Below are 22,011 nucleotides of genomic sequence, written 5' to 3' on the forward strand. Positions count from 1 at the left end.
CTGTTCACACATTTATCCCAAGGGCATCACAGGTCCGTTCCAAAGATTCCCAGGCTGAACAGAAGGAAAGAATTTTCACCAATGCCCAAAATCTTTGTGAGTTGCATCTTGGCACGGACAAAGTAGGGTCCCAGCAGGATCCCCATCCTCATCAACTGACAACACCCAGGGCTGAAGGTGATAATGATGAGACTCAGATAGTTGAGGCGCACACCTACTGTCCTGTGATTTCAAGTCAGGAAGAGGAAGCCGGGGAGGTTACGTTAGCAATTCCCAAATGGAGTCTTCATTCATATGTGTATATATATATGAAAGGACAGCAATGCAGCCAAACTAAAATGAGAGTGAGTCACTTCAAGTCTGATGATGTTGTTACAGTCTACATGAAAAAGCTACCCTTCCTTTCCATCTCACATATAAGAGATTTTAAACTGTGAAGTGCCAACAAAAGGCATGTTGTCTTCACAGAGGTCTTCCCTGCAGGTGCCATGGGTGCTGCCCCCTGCTGAATGAGCATTGCTGATTCAGTATGATGCAACTCAATCTGGTAGAACTTTGAGAGCAGACACCCTTTTATTTTTGGGAAGCTCCAGTCCATATACACAATCAAATCCATCATATTTTATATGACAAAGAGAAGGTTTGACTGGTACTTCATCCAAAACAGTTCCTTTCCATTGAGTTATTGGACCACTGCCCTCTTTCCAGCCATCTTGTATCCGGCAACCTACAATATTTCTTCTTGGTTGAGAAATTGGTTTACTTGGTTCCATATTGCTTCGATGTTTGTGAGAGGTCCTTTTCTTCATCATATTTGTAGAAACACCTGCATGTGCTGCATTAGCTCTTGATCGGCCTTTTAAAATCAAGTTTTCATTCATGTGTGTATGCAAGGGCAGCAGCGCTGCCAAACTAGGGTATAAATGAATTACTCCAGGTCTGATGATGTCATTACAGTCTACATGAAAAACATACCCTTCCTTTCCACCTCACATGGAAAAAAAAATTTGTCTTCTGGGAGCAAGAGGCCTACACCTGTCTGTCTTGCCTCTATTGATTTTTAACATTTAAATGCCATGCCACATCCTGTGTTTTGAAGGAGCCTTACCTCCCTGCTGCGCAAAGACACTATGGTGCAATGGTGGGGGGCAATTGAAGTCAAAGTCCTGCTGTCTGCCTGAAATGTTTTTCAATCTCAACACTCAAAGTTGGGTTTCAACATTCTCTTTTGACTGCAGTATCAGTGGTCTGGGAGCAAGAGGCCTATGCTTGTCTGTCATCTTCATGTTTCTGGTGAAGATAGAAATGCTGGTTCAGGCCTTGCTCCATGACCGGCCCCACGCAGACTTGGTGCTTTGTTGGGCTATTCATAGTGTGTGCCAATTGCTACTCTTTCTGTTGCCTGACCTTAATTTTTGGAAACGTGGAGACTCCAAGTAAGGTCTCCAAGTTGGCTTTTGTCTGTAGTGCCAGTCTTCTGGGATCAAGAGGCCTATGTCTGTCTGTCATGCATCTCTTGATTTTAACATTTAAATGCCAGCCCACATCTTGTGTGTTGCATGAACCATACCTTTCTGCTGTGCAAAGACACTATGGTGAAATGGGAAGGTGGGGGGCAATTGATGTCACTGTCCTGCTGTCTGTAAAAAAAGCAACAATAAGAGGATAATGTCCTCCAAAAATCAAGTATTACTCACAGCAAGTTGGGCTGCAGTGTGTACATCGCCCTGGCCAAAAACTGATGCTCTAGCAGGATACAGCTAAACCCCCACTAAGTGGAGGCATCACAGGTGCAGGAGAAGCAGATCACACACACACCTTCATGGAATGGAGGGGAGGTGACTGCTAGATGATAAAACTGCACACAAGTGGCTTGCATAGAGCGCTGTTCACATGCAGATGACACAGTCACAAACCCGCAGCCTATTAGGTAACGCCCTTCTATTAGATCAGGCGGGCTGCCAAGCCGTACTCCACTGTATATCATGCACGGACAGACACTCTACAATGCAAGGCCCAACAGAAAGGGGCCTGGCTGTATCCTGTACAAACAAAAAAATATGAGGTTTTTGTTGGTATTTATGGCCATAAAACGTAAGCCTACACCCTCGTCAAGGGACCTCATGTCTGTAGGTCCCTACACTAAATATAAAAAAAGCAACAATAAGAGGATAATGTCCTCCAAAAATCAAGTATTACTCACAGCAAGTTGGGCTGCAGTGTGTACATCGCCCTGGCCAAAAACTGATGCTCTAGCAGGATACAGCTAAACCCCCACTAAGTGGAGGCATCACAGGTGCAGGAGAAGCAGATCACACACACACCTTCATGGAATGGAGGGGAGGTGACTGCTAGATGATAAAACTGCACACAAGTGGCTTGCATAGAGCGCTGTTCACATGCAGATGACACAGTCACAAACCCGCAGCCTATTAGGTAACGCCCTTCTATTAGATCAGGCGGGCTGCCAAGCCGTACTCCACTGTATATCATGCACGGACAGACACTCTACAATGCAAGGCCCAACAGAAAGGGGCCTGGCTGTATCCTGTACAAACAAAAAAATATGAGGTTTTTGTTGGTATTTATGGCCATAAAACGTAAGCCTACACCCTCGTCAAGGGACCTCATGTCTGTAGGTCCCTACACTAAATATAAAAAAAGCAACAATAAGAGGATAATGTCCTCCAAAAATCAAGTATTACTCACAGCAAGTTGGGCTGCAGTGTGTACATCGCCCTGGCCAAAAACTGATGATGCTCTAGCAGGATACAGCTAAACCCCCACTAAGTGGAGGCATCACAGGTGCAGGAGAAGCAGATCACACACACACCTTCATGGAATGGAGGGGAGGTGACTGCTAGATGATACAACTGCACACAAGTGGCTTGCATAGAGCGCTGTTCACATGCAGATGACACAGTCACAAACCCGCAGCCTATTAGGTAACGCCCTTCTATTAGATCAGGCGGGCTGCCAAGCCGTACTCCACTGTATATCATGCACGGACAGACACTCTACAATGCAAGGCCCAACAGAAAGGGGCCTGGCTGTATCCTGTACAAACAAAAAAATATGAGGTTTTTGTTGGTATTTATGGCCATAAAACGTAAGCCTACACCCTCGTCAAGGGACCTCATGTCTGTAGGTCCCTACACTAAATATAAAAAAAGCAACAATAAGAGGATAATGTCCTCCAAAAATCAAGTATTACTCACAGCAAGTTGGGCTGCAGTGTGTACATCGCCCTGGCCAAAAACTGATGCTCTAGCAGGATACAGCTAAACCCCCACTAAGTGGAGGCATCACAGGTGCAGGAGAAGCAGATCACACACACACCTTCATGGAATGGAGGGGAGGTGACTGCTAGATGATAAAACTGCACACAAGTGGCTTGCATAGAGCGCTGTTCACATGCAGATGACACAGTCACAAACCCGCAGCCTATTAGGTAACGCCCTTCTATTAGATCAGGCGGGCTGCCAAGCCGTACTCCACTGTATATCATGCACGGACAGACACTCTACAATGCAAGGCCCAACAGAAAGGGGCCTGGCTGTATCCTGTACAAACAAAAAAATTGAATTTTAAAATTTAAATGCCAGGCCACATTCTGTGTGTAAGTCAACGCAATTAGGCAGTGTTTAAATTAATATGCAACAAAGAATGCAGTGGCACAGCTGCAGAGTTGTGGAACACTATCCAGGCCGAGTTTGAAAAGCCGGGGAAGGCCATATAAGATTATGGCGCAAACCTAGTGCCGTCACATATGCACTGCATAGATCAACCTGGTTGTACAGAAATTCTTAGGGCACTATTATGTCCTAGATGTGCTGCTGCACAAGGCACGGTCGCTGTGCTCATTTTTTAAATTGAAATGTCAGCCACAGCCTGTGTGTTGCAAGGACCATACCAACCTGCAGTGCAAAGACACTATGCAAGAGGGCAAATTGATGCTACTCTACTGTTGTCAGCCTGAAAGGTTTTTAAGTGTTGAGACTCCAAAATGGGTCTCAAAGTTGTGTCTTGTGGGTAGTGCCAAGTTTCGGGGAGCAAGAGGCCTACACCTGCTAATTAGGCATGTCTTCATTTTTAAAATTGAAATGCTGGGCTATAGCCCTGTGTTGCATGGACCATACCTCGCTGCTGTGCAAAGACATTATGAGGAGGGGGGCAATTGATGCTACTGTACTGCTGTCTGCCTGAAAAGTTTTTAAATGTAGAAACTCCAAGATCTGTCTCAAACTTGTCTCTTATTTGTTCTGGCAGGGGTATGGGAGCACCAGCTCTACACCTGTCTCTCATTGACCACTATATTTCTTATGTCCATAGTCTAGGAAGCTAATGGCTATGCCAAAACAGTGGTATTGCACTGTAAAATGTAGTTTTGCTGTTTTGAAGGATTTTCGCCCCCCTAAAAAGTGTTTTCTCTGCCTTATGTTTAGCCTCCCATGAATCCAGTGGAGTCTGGTAAGGTTTAATAATGGCTCAGATTCACTTCAATGAACAGTTCAGCAAATGTACCGTTCATTCACATGGGCTCTGTAATCCAAACCTTGAGAGGTTTGCTTATCTCTAATCACATCTGATTCTTCAGCCACTGACTGCTGAGGCCTGTGTTTGGCTGCAGTGGTCAAATGACTTGAACAGTATTGCATCGAGACATATCCTATAATTTGCCATTCCTATAAAGTGTACACTGTAACCAATTACAGGTCTCAGCATCAGATGAATGAAAATGAGAAATCATTGCTTCCTGTCAGATCAGATCAATGAAATGGTCTTGGTCGTTTCCAATTACTGCCTTGGAGAGGATACTCACAGTACAATTGTGAGACTGTCTAAAATAGATCAATGGGGCTCTTTGAAACCATTGTTTGACTTTAATTAGTAAAGGTGAAGTGTACTTGGACTATATATATATATATATATATATATATATATATATATATATGCAAAATTCAGTGTAGTGTATTAATTCAGCCTTAAGGGTTTTATCTGCATTGTGTATTGCTGTTTTTGAAGGTGTTTTTGCTAACTTACTCTAGGATGGGATCCAACAGGGCTGGCAGACAATATGAAGAAATAGCAAGAATTTATACATTTTGTTACTTTTGTATCTACGTGTCTGGGTCTGATTTATAAAACTGCCACTTTTTCGTGTGAATTCATGCTTATGGATCAAGAATGCCTATGCTTATGACTCTGGGAATAAACATTACCACTTCATGGAGTAACCAATAATTGACTTTTTATTTACAGATATATGATGCTAACGTTAAAACCATGAAGGTGTAGCTTATTGAATGAAAACATTTCTGTTTGGAGGTGTCGGAGGAACTGTGTGAGTTAAGTTTTCAAAAAATAAAATATCCATGAAATACTATAATCATTCTGCACTGTATGGGTTAGCAGGGATCTAAATGTTTCACTACACAAGATTATAATGGCTGTTTCCAGAAAGCATTGAGGGACATAAATGCATTGACATGACTGATATGATAAAAGCTTTATAAAATTATTTTACTCCTACAGTTTGTGGTGTGTTCCAGGCTCCTGGCTGTGAATTAGCAAATTACATTTTTTATGTTTCTTATCTGATAAATGGAGCTACTGATTCTTTTTGTGTTGAAATCTAACTTCTCATTTACTTGATCTCATAAATATTGTGTTGCTTTATTCTTTTTCAGAAATTGCTTTTTATTGGTAAATGTTAGGGTATAGTACCAAATGTAAAAGGTCTGTGTTTAGCATTTTGACAAAAGAAAAAAGGTTAAAAGAAAAAGATTTAAATAAATGTACAATTTTAGTAATTTTAACATTTTTTTCAGTGTGGGATAAATATCAGTTGCTTTAGGTCGTTTTGTTAGTGGTGTTATTCAGGGGCTGACATAAACTAAAGAGGACCCCTGTCCATAACAGTGTGGGCCTCTGGGCATCCAACATCTCATCATAATGCACCATTTATGTGTCTGAAGGCTGCTTTACACCAGACAATCTATCGTGTGATAGATCGTCGGGGTCACGTTTTTTGTGACGCACATCCGGCATCGCTGGCGATGCCGGCCTGTGTGACACCTCCTAGCGATGCAGTATCGCTCACAAATCGTGAGTCGTGTACTGCTTGCTAGGTTCCATAATATTGTTTAATTTAGTTGTTCATCGTTTCCGTGGTAGCACACGCCGCTCCGTGTGACACCCCGGGAACGATGAACAGCAGCTCACCTGCGTCACGCGGCCGCCGCCGGCTATGTGAAGGAAGGAGGTGGGAGGGATGTTTACGTCACGCTCATCTCCGCCCCTCCGCTTCCATTGGCCGGTGGCCGTGTGACGTCGCTGTGAGGCCGAACGTCCCTCCCACTCCAGGAAGTGGACATTTGCCGCCCACAGCGTGGTCGCACGAGAGGTAAGTACGTGTGACGGGGGTTACCGACTTTGTGCGACACGGGCAGCGTTTTGTCCGTGACGCTAAAAGGACGGGGGCGGGTACGATCGATTGTGAAATTGCGCAATCGGTCGTACCATGTAAAGCAGCCTTGAGACTTGGTTTGTCTTGGCTTGACTTGCCTGAGAATTGGCTTGCTGCTAAGGAGGTGAATGTGGGTCCTTTTACTTCTTGTGTCCCTTCACGGTTGCAAGGTTTGCACCAATGTTTACTCTGTCCCTGGTTTTATTATACCAACCTACAGTGTTACAGCAAATTTTAAATTTACTCTTTTTTTTCTAACAGGATCAGTTACAGAATACAGGCTGTTTTCCAAAATACTTTACTCACATATTCTGCTCAAAACCAGGGGCATATCCAGGGGGGCTAGCAGGACATTTGCTGCAGGCCCTGAAGGCAGTGGTACATTTTGCCACTCCCACTAACCCAGCTGTCAAGCTGATAGCCAGCTCAGAGAAAGTGCAGAGCGCTGGCTTCCAGTGATTTATTGTGCATGCCTCTTTCAGAGACGAGTATAATTGTTACCCTGCCCGCTTGCACTTCTGGGTCAGGGCAATGTCAGCAGCATGATTGGGTCATATGATCATGCTTCTAGTGTCCCTGGAAAGTGCCTCAGAGGTGCACACAATATTAATGGTAAGTGTTCTAGTGGATCTGTAGACACCGAATATTTACTGAAATTGGGGGGTTAATTGAGGAAACAGTTCAGGGGGCAAGGAGGGAATTTGAGTACACAGTATGGGGAATTAGGGGTATGTATGTGGACACAGTATGGGGAGCGAGGGGGAATGGGTGTGAACACAGTATGGGGAGTAAGTGAGAGTATGAGGAAAACAGTATGATTAGTAAGTGGAATGGGATGGGTACAAACACAGTATGGAGGCTGAAAGGGTGAATTTGAGGACACAGTATGGTTTGTGATAGAGAGGAAGGATTTATATACAGTATGGGGAGCAAAGAGTGGTAATAAGTATAGGCAGCAAGGAGTGGCTGGGTGCAGACACAGTATGGGGAGTGAGTGGGGAGAGGTGCGGACACAGCATGGAGAGCAATGTAGGAAAATATTAGGAAATAGTATGAGTAGCGACGCGGTGGGTTTGTTATTGATACAGTATAGGGAGCAAGTGAATGACTTTGAGGATGAACACAGTATGGGAAGCTAGGGACGGGAAGGGTGCAGACATTGTATCGGGATAGAGGGTGAAATTTTAGGACACAGTATGGGGAGCGAGGGAAGAAATGGTGTGGACAGTATGGGGAGCGAGGGGGAGATGGGTGTAGACACAGTTTGAAAAGCAAAGGAACATGCATTCAGACACAGTAAGGAATGAGGTGGGATGGGTGCAGACACAATATGGGGAGCAAGATGGTGATGTATGAGAAATAATATGGAAAGCAAGGGGGATAGATGGGTGTGAACACAGTATGGTGAGTGGGTAGAGGGAGAAATTTGAGGACACAGTATGATGAGTGGGGGAGGGATGTATGATGAAATAATATGAGAAGGGGTATAGGTATGCACAGAGTAGGAGAAGCAGTAGGGAATGTGAGGAAACAGTATGAGAGGTGGGATTGTGGTTACACAGTATGGAGAGTGGGGACATGTGTGAGGAGACAGTATGGTGAAAGAGGGAGAGGATGTATGAAGACAGTATGGGGATCAAGGTGGGGAATGGGTGAGGAGACAGTATGGGGACAGAGAGGGTAATATAAGAACATAGTATGAGAGGCGATGGGGAATTGGTGCCGATGTGAAGAGTTAACCGGTTTCCTATCTCTGAAAACACAAGCAGGTTGATACAGTATATAGAATAGAAGAATCTTTGTTATATGTAGGAATGTAAGTATAAGACTGTAATGTAGGATGACATAGTGTATAGTGTACTGGAAAATGTAGCAATATTAGGAATATAAATAATAGTTTGTTCTTAAGATAGGAACTGCTCAGCAATTAGTTGACAGCAGGTCAAGAAGTAGTTAAGTTGTAAGATTAGAAAAAGGGACAACTCCATCGCATATTCAGATAGCGTTTGACTATAGTAGAGATCGGATGTGCAGGTCGAGTTATGCTTAGAAGGCTGTAGCTAGAGTGTGACTTAATCCAAAGTGGAAGAATGACTGTGAGGTTGTGAGTAGTCCTCCTAATCATTGAGATTTTAGACAAAAAAAGTAATGGCTAGAAATGGACAAATGACCCTAAGACTACAGACTGTTCTGGTGGAGGTACTGCAAGCCTGAGCTCTGACCCTTCCTGGAAGGGGTAAGCACCAACCTTGATGTGGCAGGGATCCACTTTTTTGTCTGGAACCTTTGGTAGTGACTGCAGCATAAGGCTCTTTGCTGAAATTATGACATTTCCCTGGTCCTTGTCTCCTCCGTAGATGAAAAGCTCTCTTTGCGGAGAAGCTGTGTCACACAGAGTTTTGCACAAACTTTGCCGATTGTCATTGCAGCATTGGACTTTGTTCAGGTTGCAGATTCTGACACTCCACTTGATGACAGGTTGCTGTCCCTGCAACCCTGCACCTCACCAACCCTGCCTCCCCGTCACACCACCGGGCTCCGGGACCACCAACCTCTACCAACGGAGGGGGAAAACAACATCCCAGCTGCTCCCTACCATCGCTCCCAGGATTCCCGTCACCAGCAGTGGTGGTGCCCATCTTCACCACAACCCGTGGGTGGCGTCACGGACTAAATCCCCAAACAAACCACCCCCTTTTCACTCACGGGCGAGGAGCGTCACTCGAGTCCCTGGGTCCGGCCCATCACTTGAGCCACCGAGCAGAAGCAGCAGAAGCCCCGGACCCGAGCGTGGCGAGTAGCGCCCCGCCACCCGCGACATACCCCTTTTCTTAAATAAAATATATATGAGTATTTGCTATCGCCAAGCCTATAACATTTTAATGCAGATATTAAACAGAAAAATAAGACAAATAAAACATTTTCATTTTTTAGAGACCACACCTCTCCCAAAAATGCAATGAACAGCAATAAAAAAATAATATTTACTAAAAATGATATCAATAACTACAAACCTGAAAAAGAGCAAATCCAGCAACCACTTCATTAAAAGGAAACTTTAATAAAGATTCAATGAATATGAAGGGTTAAATTACAAAACTAATTTGTTCTACCTGTACTAAGATATAATTCCACTATTAGGTTATTTTTCCATGTATTTGTTACATACAATTTTCATGTTGTGGTATTGTTATTAATTATTGGTTACATTTTTTATAGCGTTCGGTGCAGTATGTGATCTAACAAAGTTTTTTCCTTTATCCATTGAATCTGAATGTTTTCGTCTATTGGAAAGGATTTAACAAGTGAAATAAGAAAGAATATTTCTATGTATACATACAGTTAGGTCCAGAAATATTTGGACAGTGACACAATTTTCGCGAGTTGGGCTCTGCATGCCACCACATTGGATTTGAAATGAAACCTCTACAACAGAATTCAAGTGCAGATTGTAACGTTTAATTTGAAGGTTTGAACAAAAATATCTGATAGAAATTGTAGGAATTGTACACATTTCTTTACAAACACTCCACATTTTAGGAGGTCAAAAGTAATTGGACAAATAAACCAAACCCAAAAAAAAAATGTTATTTTCAATATTTTGTTGCGAATCCTTTGGAGGCAATCACTGCCTTAAGTCTGGAACCCATGGACATCACAAAATGCTGGGTTCCCTCCTTCTTAATGCTTTGCCAGGCCTTTACAGCCGCAGCCTTCAGGTCTTGCTTGTTTGTGGGTCTTTCCGTCTTAAGTCTGGATTTGAGCAAGTGAAATGCATGCTCAATTGGGTTAAGATCTGGTGATTGACTTGGCCATTGCAGAATGTTCCACTTTTTTGCACTCATGAACTCCTGGGTAGCTTTGGCTGTATGCTTGGGGTCATTGTCCATCTGTACTATGAAGCGCCGTCCGATCAACTTTGCGGCATTTGGCTGAATCTGGGCTGAAAGTATATCCCAGTACACTTCAGAATTCATCCGGCTACTCTTGTCTGCTCTTATGTCATCAATAAACACAAGTGACCCAGTGCCATTGAAAGCCATGCATGCCCATGCCATCACGTTGCCTCCACCATGTTTTACAGAGGATGTGGTGTGCCTTGGATCATGTGCTGTTCCCTTTCTTCTCCAAACTTTTTTCTTCCCATCATTCTGGTACAGGTTGATCTTTGTCTCATCTGTCCATAGAATACTTTTCCAGAACTGAGCTGGCTTCATGTGGTGTTTTTCAGCAAATTTAACTCTGGCCTGTCTATTTTTGGAATTGATGAATGGTTTGCATCTAGATGTGAACCCTTTGTATTTAGTTTCATGGAGTCTTCTCTTTACTGTTGACTTAGAGACAGATACACCTACTTCACTGAGAGTGTTCTGGACTTCAGTTGATGTTGTGAACGGGTTCTTCTTCATCAAAGAAAGTATGCGGCGATCATCCACCACTGTTGTCATCCGTGGACGCCCAGGCCTTTTTGAGTTCCCAAGCTCACCAGTCAATTCCTTTTTTCTCAGAATGTACCCGACTGTTGATTTTGCTACTACAAGCATGTCTGCTATCTCTCTGATGGATTTTTTCTTTTTTTTCAGCCTCAGGATGTTCTGCTTCACCTCAATTGAGAGTTCCTTAGACCGCATGTTGTCTGGTCACAGCAACAGCTTCCAAATGCAAAACCACACACCTGTAATCAACCCCAGACCTTTTAACTACTTCATTGATTACAGGTTAACGAGGGAGACGCCTTCAGAGTTAATTGCAGCCCTTAGAGTCCCTTGTCCAATTACTTTTGGTCCCTTGAAAAAGAGGAGGCTATGCATTACAGAGCTATGATTCCTAAACCCTTTCTCCGATTTGGATGTGAAAACTCTCATATTGCAGCTGGGAGTGTGCACTTTCAGCCCATATTATATATATAATTGTATTTCTGAACATGTTTTTGTAAACAGCTAAAATAACAAAACTTGTGTTACTGTCCAAATATTTCTGGACCTAACTGTATATAGTTATAGTTGTTATACCTTTGTATTGTATGATGTATAATTAATTATACTAATGTATTTGTGTTTTTTTGTTTGTTTTTTTTTGTACCTTTGTATTTTTGTAAATTTGTGTATACTGTTCATCATGCTTTGGTGATTTGCTAATTCATTGATGGCGTTTGTTGCTCCACCGCTAAAAGCCTCCAACACACATCCATTAAACACGTGCGTGTTTGTTCTGTTTCCGTATATACCGGAGACACGGACAAACGTGCATTAATGTTAATCTATGTTTGAGGTCACACGTGCGTTATTCCATAATGTCCGTGTGTCTGTGATCCGTATGTGTTTCCATTTTGCACGGAAGCATGTCCGTTTTCTGCACGGAGCTTGCACACACGGACCCAATGAAAGTCTATGGGTATGTGCGCACACGTTAGTAAACACGTATGCATCTCCGTATGCTCCATGTATGTTTTGTGCTTTTTTTCTAGCAATGTTGGTCATTCTTTCTTTTTCTGTGTATGTCGGTCAATCTCCCTCAGTCCGTCGGTCGGTCTCAATGTCTTGTCTGTCCCTCTCTCTCTCTGTCCATGTCGGTCAGTCTCCCCCCTCTCTCATACTCACCGTTCCTTGATCACCGGCGCGGCGCTGCACGCTGTTAAAAAAACTCCGGCGGCTTTTACTATTTTGAAAAAGCCGGCCGCTCAATTATCAATCTCGTATTCCCTGCTTTCCCCGCCCACCGGCGCCTATGATTGGTTGCAGTGAGACACACCACCACGCTGAGTGACTGCTGTCTCACTGCAAGCAATCACAGCCGCCGTTGGGCGTGTCAATATCGAGCAGTAAAATAAATAATTAATTAATTTAAAAAAAATGACGTGCGGTTCCCCTCATTTTGATACCAGCCAGGGTAAAGTCAAACGGATGAAGGCTGGTATTCTCACGATGGGGAGCCCCACATTATGGGGAGCCCCCCAGCCTAACAATATCAGCCAGCAGCCGCCCAGAATTGCCCCATCCATTAGATGTGACAGTTCTGGGACTCTACCCGGCTCTTCCCGATTTGCCCTGGTGCGTTGGCAATCGGGGTAATAAGGAGTTAATGGCAGCAGCCCATAGCTGCCCCTAAGTCCAAGATTAATTATGTCAGGCGTCTCCCCGAGATACCTTCCATGATTTATCTGTAAGTTACAGTAAATAATCACATACACCCGAAGAAATCCTTTATTTGGAATAATAAACACTAACTAATACCCTCGTTCACCACTTTATTAAGCCCGAAAAAGCCATCCATGTCCGGCGTAATCCACGGAGGTCCTGCGTCGCTTCCAGCTTTGCTACATAAAGGTGACAGGAGCAGCAGAAGAACCCCGCCGCTCCTGCCAGATCCACACAGCAACTGAGGTGAGCCGCGCGATCAGCTGTGCTGTCACTCAGGTTACTCGCGGCCACCGCTGGATCCTCCAGCAGTGACTGCAAGTCGCCCGAGTGACAGCGATGAAGTTACAGGTGACTTGCGGTCACGGGTGGGTGACTCCAGCTGGCCGCGGGTAACCTGAGTGACAGCAGCGCTAATTGCGCTGCTCACTTCAGTCACTCAGGTGATTAGTGGTCACCAGTGAGTCCTTCACGGGTGACCTCTAATCAGGATGCGACACAGACAGAGCCGCGGTACGAAAAAGAATAGAAGTGGAGTGTCAGAATCCGTGTGTTATCACGGATAATACACGGAGAACACACGTAGGCCATAAACACGGCTCACAGAGGGCAAAACGCACCTCTGACACAACAGTGAAAAACGTGTTTTTTCACGAACGTATGAAAGAGGCCTAAGACATACTGATAGAAACTGTAGATTGCGAGCTGCATACAGTGTTGCTGATGTAAGTAAAGCGCTGTGGAAGTAATAGCATTATGGAAGTGAAGAAATTATTTATTTTTCTGAGCGGTATGTATATATATACATATATATATATTGTGAGGTAGCGCGGTCGGCTGCGCAGCAGAAGACATGGGATCCAGGCATATAGGTTCACAGCACACGGTGTTTAATGTCCAAACAAAAATCCACAGCAATATACATGTCTCTCCAGCAGAGACTCAGGGAGTTGTGATCACTCCCTCACACCCGGCACACCTGCCCTCGTTACTGTTTCCTTTTAACCCTTGCTTAAGCCTGTAGGGAAACAGCATTAACCCTAGAGTGGATCTACTTTCTATCATGGAGTGAGCACAACCGGGGCGAGACATACCGGCCGTCATAGATAACCCCGGTCACAGTCTCACATACCCCCCCCCTCAGTTCAAGCGTGCGGGGTTGAACTCCAGCCATCAAACACGGGCCGCGGGACAAGGCATCGGCGTTGCCCTGCAACCGACCGGCCCGGTGTTCAACCGTAAACCGGAAGTTCTGCAGAGAAAGGAACCACCGGGTAACCCGGGCATTCCGTTCCTTGGCGGACCTCATCCAGACCAGTGGAGAGTGATCCGTCACCTAGCGAAACTGCCGTCCCAGCAGGTAATAGCGTAGGGACTCCAAGGCCCACTTGATCGCCAGGCACTCCTTCTCCACTACGCTATAATTCCGCTCGGGAGGGGTGAGCTTCCTACTTAAGAAGGTGACGGGGTGTTCCTCCCCCTGAACCACCTGAGACAGCACTGCCCCCAGGCCGACCTCAGAGGCGTCAGTCTGTACTATGAACTCCTTCCGGAAATCAGGGTTGACCAGAACGGGTTGTCCGCACAGGACCCCCTTCAGGGCCCGGAAGGAGTCCTCGGCCTGCGGAGTCCAGCGCACCATGACGGACTTCTTGCCTTTGAGAAGGTCCGTCAAGGGGGCTGATAGTCCCGCAAAATCTCTTACAAACCTCCTGTAGTACCCCACGATACCCAGGAAGGCCCTAACCTGCTTTGTGGTCAGGGGTCTAGGCCACTTCTGGATCGCCTCAACCTTGTTAATTTGGGGCTTTATCACTCCTTGGCCTATCACGTAGCCCAAGTAGCGGGCTTCCGTGAGTCCCAACGCACATTTCTTGGGATTGGCTGTCAATCCGGCTGTTCGAAGCGCGTCCACCACCGCTTGTACCTGTTCCAAGTGGGTCTGCCAATCGGGGCTGTAAATAATGATGTCATCCAGGTACGCTGATGCATACGCCTGGTGGGGTTCCAGCACTAAGTCCATCAACCTCTGGAACGTGGCCGGAGCGCCATGTAACCCAAAAGGCAAGACAACATAGTGGAAGAGACCCTCCGGCGTAACAAAAGCGGTTTTCTCCTTGGCGGACTCCGTCAGTGGCACCTGCCAGTACCCCTTGGTCAGGTCGAGCGTGGTAAAATATCGCGCCTGTCCCAGCCTATCAATCAGCTCATCCACCCGGGGCATGGGGTAGAGATCGAACTTGGATATTTCGTTCAATCTCCGGAAGTCATTGCAGAACCTTAAGGAGCCATCGGGTTTTGGTATTAGGACAATGGGACTAGCCCATTCACTCCGGGATTTTTCGATGACCCCCAGGCGTAGCATTGTCTTCACTTCTTCTGATATGGCTTGTCTTCGAGCCTCCGGCACGCGGTATGACTTCAGGCGTACCTTCAGGTGGGGCTCGGTGACAATGTCATGTCGTATCAGACTGGTCCTACCCGGCAACTCGGAGAAGACATCGGGGTTCTGCTGAACCAGCCGTCTGGCCTCTCGCCTCTGTTGCTTGGTGAGGGCTTCTCCGATCCTTACTTCCGGTTCGTCCTCTCCGGAGGTCGCTGAAGCCGGGAGTGATCGACCCGAAGAGGAGGGAGATGGGGGAAACTCAACCATCAGGCTTTCCCGTTCCTGCCACGGTTTTAATAGGTTGACATGGTATATTTGTTCAGGTTTCCGCCTACCGGGCTGCAATACTTTATAGTTGACCACCCCGACTTTTTCCTTTATCTCGTAGGGGCCTTGCCACTGAGCCAGGAATTTACTCTCCGCCGTGGGGATTAATACCAACACCCGATCCCCGGGTTTAAAGGTCCGCACGGTGGCTTGTCTATTATAGCGGCCGCTTTGCGCGGCCTGAGCCTCCTGTAAATGCTCCTTCACAATTGGCATGACCGCGCTTATGCGGTTCTGCATTCCTAAAATGTGTTCAATCACACTTTTATGGGGGGTGGGCTCTTGCTCCCATGTTTCCTTTGCCAGGTCCAACAATCCCCGGGGATGTCGCCCGTATAACAATTCAAAAGGCGAAAACCCCGTGGATGCCTGTGGCACCTCTCGGATGGCAAACATCAAATAGGGAAGCATCATATCCCAGTCCTTCCCGTCTTTGGAGATCACCCTTTTTAGCATGGTTTTCAGGGTTTTATTGAATCGTTCTACTAACCCATCCGTCTGAGGATGATACACAGACGTACGCAACTGCTTGATCTGGAGTAGCCGGCATAGTTCTTTGGTCACTTTAGACATGAATGGGGTCCCCTGATCCGTAAGGATCTCCTTGGGCAACCCCACCCGGCAGAACACAGAAAACAACTCCCGAGCTATAAGCTTCGCCGCAGTATGTCTGAGAGGTATCGCCTCTGGATACCGGGTGGCATAGTCAACGATCACTAGGATGTGTTGGTGCCCTCGAGCAGACTTTACGAGGGGCCCCACCAGATCCATCCCTATCCGTTCAAAAGGGACTTCTATAATGGGTAACGGCACCAACGGACTGCGAAAGTGGACCAGTGGTGCGGTAAGCTGACACTCCGGGCAGGTTTCGCAGAACCGTTTTACCTCCCCAAAGACCCCGGGCCAATAGAACCTTTGCAATATTCGCTCCTGCGTTTTCTTGACCCCTAGGTGGCCACTCATCAGATGTTTATGAGCCAAGTCGAGGACCCGCCGGCGATACGGCTGGGGCACCACCAACTGCTCCACCCCCACGCCCCGTATTTCATCTACCCGGTAGAGTAAATCCTGTTTAAGAGCGAAATGGGGGTACCTTACCTGGGCACCGGGCAGCTGGGCCACCCCGTCAATTACTAACACCCTATTCCGGGCATGTATTAACGTAGGGTCCTGGAGTTGGGCTGTCCCAAACGCATCCGGGGATGCCTCCAAGTCCGGGATGGGCTCGACCGTCTCAGCCTCTCCTGCCAATACCTCTAGGGGCGACCTATCGGGTTCACATTCTGTCCCTATCATGGGGACCCCTACGGCAGGTGTCCCGGATTCAGGATTGTAGGGCTCAGGCCCCGGACTGACCAATATCGGAGGGGACCTAGGGGTTCCCTTCCATAAAGTCCAAAAATAGGGCAGATCCCGTCCTAGGATCACGTCATAAGGAAGAGTGTTAAGCAGTCCCACCTCATGTTGCACCTGACCGCAAGGTGCTGTGATGGTGACAATCCCCGTGGGATAGTCGCGGCGGTCCCCATGTATGCAAACCACCCCCACGGTGCGTCCTGTGGCCTTTACTTTAGCCCTCAAGGTGGATCGCACAAGGGTCACTAAGCTTCCGGAATCCAACAATCCTGTAACCGGACATCCATTCACCTGTATTTGGCACAAGTGGGGCTCAGTCTCTGGGGGAACCAGGTCAGCGGTACACACCACCTGAGCATACATTGAACCCCGCCGGGTAACCCCACAATCCATGGGCTCCGTGGTCAGGGGACACTGGGCTTCCATATGTCCCACCCGCTGGCACCGCCAACATCTAATAGGGAAGGAAACCCCCTTGACAAGTTGTCGTTTAGGGTACATGGCCTTCCGGACCTCAGGAACGGCGGGCGCGGCCTCAGCCAGGATGGTAACGGACTCCTGTACCGGTGTCGGCGGTGGGTCCTTGGCCCTAGGCTTGGAGGGGCCGGACCGACGGGCGGTACGCAAAGTCTCAGTGTCCCGTATCAAGTCCTGCGTAGCCACATGCCGCTCTACCAGGGACACTAATTGGTCCAGGGTACTCGGGTCACCCAGTCCTACCCACCGTTGAATGGTGACGGGTAAAGTGCGCACAAAACGATCCACTACTACCCTTTCCACCATTTGCGCCGGGCTCAGAGTGTCAGGCTGCAACCACTTTTTTACAAGATGTAATAAGTCATAGGCCTGGGAGCGTACGGGTTTGGCTTCCTCATAGAACCACTGATTTACCCGCTGAGCCCGTACATAGGTATTCACCCCCAACCGAGCCAGTATTTCAGCTTTCAGGGTCACATAGTCAATGGCGTCCTCGGTACCGAGGTGCAGGTACGCTTTTTGGGGTTCCCCCGTCAGATAGGGCGACAATACCTCAGCCCACTGGGGGGTCGGCAGCTTTTCCCGCTCGGCCACCCGCTCAAACACTGCCAGGAACGCTTCCACATCATCCCCCGGGGTCATCTTTTGCAACGCTTGTCTCACCGCTTTCCGGACGCTGCCGTCGTCACCCGGTCCCGGGGTTGTTGCTGCCGGTCCGGCACGGATTGACTTGGCCAGGAGAACCATCTGTTCTTGGTGCCTTTTTTCCTGCAATTTCAAGGATTGCTGGTGCTGTTGCTGCTGTTGCTCCAACGTCCGGAGCAGGTGGGTATTCACCTGTTGTTGCTGTGCATTAGCCTCTTGTTGTTGTGCATTAGCCTGCTGCTGCTGTGCATTAGCCTGAGCCAAATGCCTTAGTATGTCCTCCATGGTGTCGCTGGGTTTGGGCCGTAGTATAGCTGCTTGAATCCAGGACATGTGCTACCGGATCACCAGAAAAGGAAGTACACCTCACCGGGCTGGCATGCCCGCATTCTCCACCATATGTGAGGTAGCGCGGTCGGCTGCGCAGCAGAAGACACGGGATCCAGGCATATAGGTTCACAGCACACGGTGTTTAATGTCCAAACAAAAATCCACAGCAATATACATGTCTCTCCAGCAGAGACTCAGGGAGTTGTGATCACTCCCTCACACCCGGCACACCTGCCCTCGTTACTGTTTCCTTTTAACCCTTCCTTAAGCCTGTAGGGAAACAGCATTAACCCTAGAGTGGATCTACTTTCTATCATGGAGTGAGCACAACCGGGGCGAGACATACCGGCCGTCATAGATAACCCCGGTCACAGTCTCACAATATATATATATATACACATATATATGTATATTTTTTTTTTTTTTCTTGAACATAGACTAAAACTCCATTGCACTGTATAGGAAGTTTATAGTCCCCCATTGCCTGGGCTTCACAGGATTGACAATGTGGCAGGGAAATGGGGGTACCCCAATGATCACATACATTAAATGTGCTAGTTGATTCTGTCTCATACCGCTGTTATAACTCAGTCAATATCTACCATGATTGGAGCAAGTATAATTTCCCTCCATGCACAGGCACCAGACTTAGGAAGGACCAGTGTATCTTATTTCTAGAAGGGCATAAGCATCTGTCAGAGTTTGTGTATTTTTAGCAGCACAAATGATACAGCAGAGCATGTTCTATTTGAAAGTAAAAAAAAAATGCATTGGACAATGATGAGAACAGAGCTTAACTTGCAATTTTAAGGATCAGACAGCCATAACGTCAGGGTAGAGAAGGATTATACAAATTTAATGTAGCGCTTATTCTTTTTGTTCTTCATATTATTAAGTATCCACCAGAAGAACCTGATAGCGCCATACTCTTTAAATAAAGAACATATGCACAAACTGTCGAGAGATAGCTGTTGGCAGAACACGCATTCAACTGATAGTTATTTGTATGGCAAGCTGTACATGAGATTGTTTATGTAGTATAAGGGCCTTTCTGCGAATCTATACATACTTTTTTTGTCTACATACCAGCAAGTATATATGTGTAGTATTTTTTAACAGCAAAATAGCGATAGACCTTAATAATCTGTTATATTTGGTGAGTTATGATATTGCTGATGTTAAATAGTCAATAAAATATCAATGAACAGTAAAAGTTGTTACATCTTATACCTTAATATCTGCTGTCGACTAAACCACTACCGGTGGTGTCATCGGCAATATCCAGCATATACAGCTTACTGTATTTCATTCATTTTAGCATCCTGATATTTCCAATCTAAATAAGATGTTTAAATAAATGGGAAAAAGACTAGAAGACAGTATGCAAAGTAAGGCTGGTTTTACACATTAATGTCATCTATGAACCTGTTATTTAGCTCAGGTCGTGAGGCCCAGTAGTCAGACCAGGTTCTCTGGAGCAAGTTCAACTCTTTCTTTTATCATACAATTTGAACAACACTCTAACTTTTATTAACCACAATTATTTAACCCTTATAAAAAAATCAATGTAACAAGAAATATTAGGTAGGTTGGTACAAAAGGCAATAAATGTACAGCAAGTTGCAGAATTGGTGTGGCATGTGCAGTGGTTAAATTGGACTAGTAAAGCAGGTGCCGCAAAACAGATATATACCGTTAAATGTCTACATTTAAATATTTTTTGATGCACACGTTCTCAGATATACAGTCACAAGTCAATTTCAGGATTTAGGGTAATTGTTTATAGTTTTAAAAAATATAAAAACTATTATTACTCCTTCACAAAAGAGATTGTGTAGGAACTGCAAAAATTCTGTACAGTCATTTGTCACAAGCAAGTACACTTTCTCTAATTGTAATTATTTCATTTTTATTTTATTTAATTATTTTTTCTATACAATGTTGTGTTGCATTGTTGCTGCTTTCTAATGCATTAAGAATAAGCATAATAATAGTAATAATAATAATAATAATAATAATAATAATAATAATAATAATAATAATAATAATTGTAATTTAAATGGAGCAGCAGTTTTTACTGTTGATGTCATGTTTTCTAAATATTCTCCTATCAATTTAAATTCTGTCTAAAACCATATTTTCACATTCAGTATTTGATCACTAGTTTACATCAGTATTTGTAGGCCAAAACCCAGGAATGGGTGAAAAATACAGAAGGGATGTTTCTATTATACTTTTCCTCTTATTGTTCCACTCCTGATTTTGGCTTGCGAATACTGATATTAAATACTGACCAAATATTGAAAGTGTGAGCGTGGCCAAATTAACAATACTACATGCAGCTTCTTCACTGCTGCAACTATGCAACACATTAGTGTCTGGAGTATTTGTCCAATTTTTTTAGGGCATTCTTTTTCTTTCTCTACTGTGAAGTTCCAAGCTATAACATCCTTTCACTATACTAAATCACCCCAAAAATGGTTGCGGCATTTTTTTAATATATTTTATGATATAAAAATTGGATGCACTATACCATGTCATGTTATAGCTGCAAAACATTATGGGGAAGGCCACGTGGTCCCACCTGATGTCATGAAAAACGTTTGATTAGTGAGGCAATCTTCTGTAATGTGAAGAAGGTGGTGGATATTTTTTTTTAGTAATTCTTACTATTCAAATAGCATATTGTTCAAATTCACTAACATCAAACCAACTTGCTCACCGTTAATAATAAAATAAAGGCAAGACAAAATCTACAATATCAAAATAGTTTCCCTTTATGTGTGTTAGACAGGATGCCAATGACAAAACAGACACATACATTGGCATTTGTTTTGCTGTAAATTACCAACATCATGACGCAGGCAGTGTTAAAGCTAAGAATAATGGCTCTAATTAATCAAGATTGGTGTTTTTCATGCTGGTCTTGATGAGGAAACCTGCTGGAGGCCTCAGTTCCACTTGTGTTTTGCAGGGGCAAGTGCAATCTGATAAAACATCAGACTGCACTCGTACCAGGGCAAAACTATGGGGCAGCGTCCATCTACGATTGATTTCTCATGCCACAGCGGCATGCGGAATTAATCGCAGCATGCTGTGTTTGGCAGCAATTCTAGGCTCATGCACCCCCATACAAGTCTATGCGTGTGAAACATCGCACTGCACTTGCATGTCATGCAACCGCAGTCCGATGTACACAGAGATATGCAACAGAGACGATGGAGAAAAAGTGCTGTCTCCTTATCCTCCGCAGCTGTGACCTGATCGCAAAAGTGGAACGCAGTAGCATGCCCCTCGGCTTACGCTTATAGCAGAGGGTCATTGGCATATCGCTTCTGACACTTTCTTCTTGCCTTGGAAGCTATACGCAAGTGGAACCGAGTCCGAACTCAAAGACTCTTGATTCATTAAAAGGCCCTCATCTGAAAATTGGTGTGTATCTGTCTGCGCCTCACCTTTAGGGCTCTTCTCCACTGGCGTTTTTTTTCTCCAAATTCCATCGCATGGAAAAATGGATTGCAATGTGTCAAAGGGTTTCATATGATGCAGTCTCCATTTCCCCATTTTTTTCAGACTCTACACGGGCTCTCCTTGAAATCGCAGCATGCTGCGATTTGATGCGATTCTCAGCTCTCTCACCCCCATGCAATTCTATGGGGGTGAGAAAAAAGTCAGAATCCGGATGGTATGCGCATGTCACACGGATCCTGACACTTGCATACCGCGTCAGACTGGCTACGGGAGAAATCTCCTGTAAAACCAGTCCTGGCCGCGGTTACATGCACTGAACTCCAGAGCTGTCACCTGAGCTCCAGAGTGCAGTCTGAACAGCGAGGGCCGAGTGATTGATTCCCCGGCGATTGCTGTTCAGGTCAGCACAGCTG

This window comes from Anomaloglossus baeobatrachus, chromosome 3 (assembly GCF_048569485.1).
Source record: "Anomaloglossus baeobatrachus isolate aAnoBae1 chromosome 3, aAnoBae1.hap1, whole genome shotgun sequence".
Lineage (NCBI taxonomy): Eukaryota > Metazoa > Chordata > Amphibia > Anura > Aromobatidae > Anomaloglossus > Anomaloglossus baeobatrachus.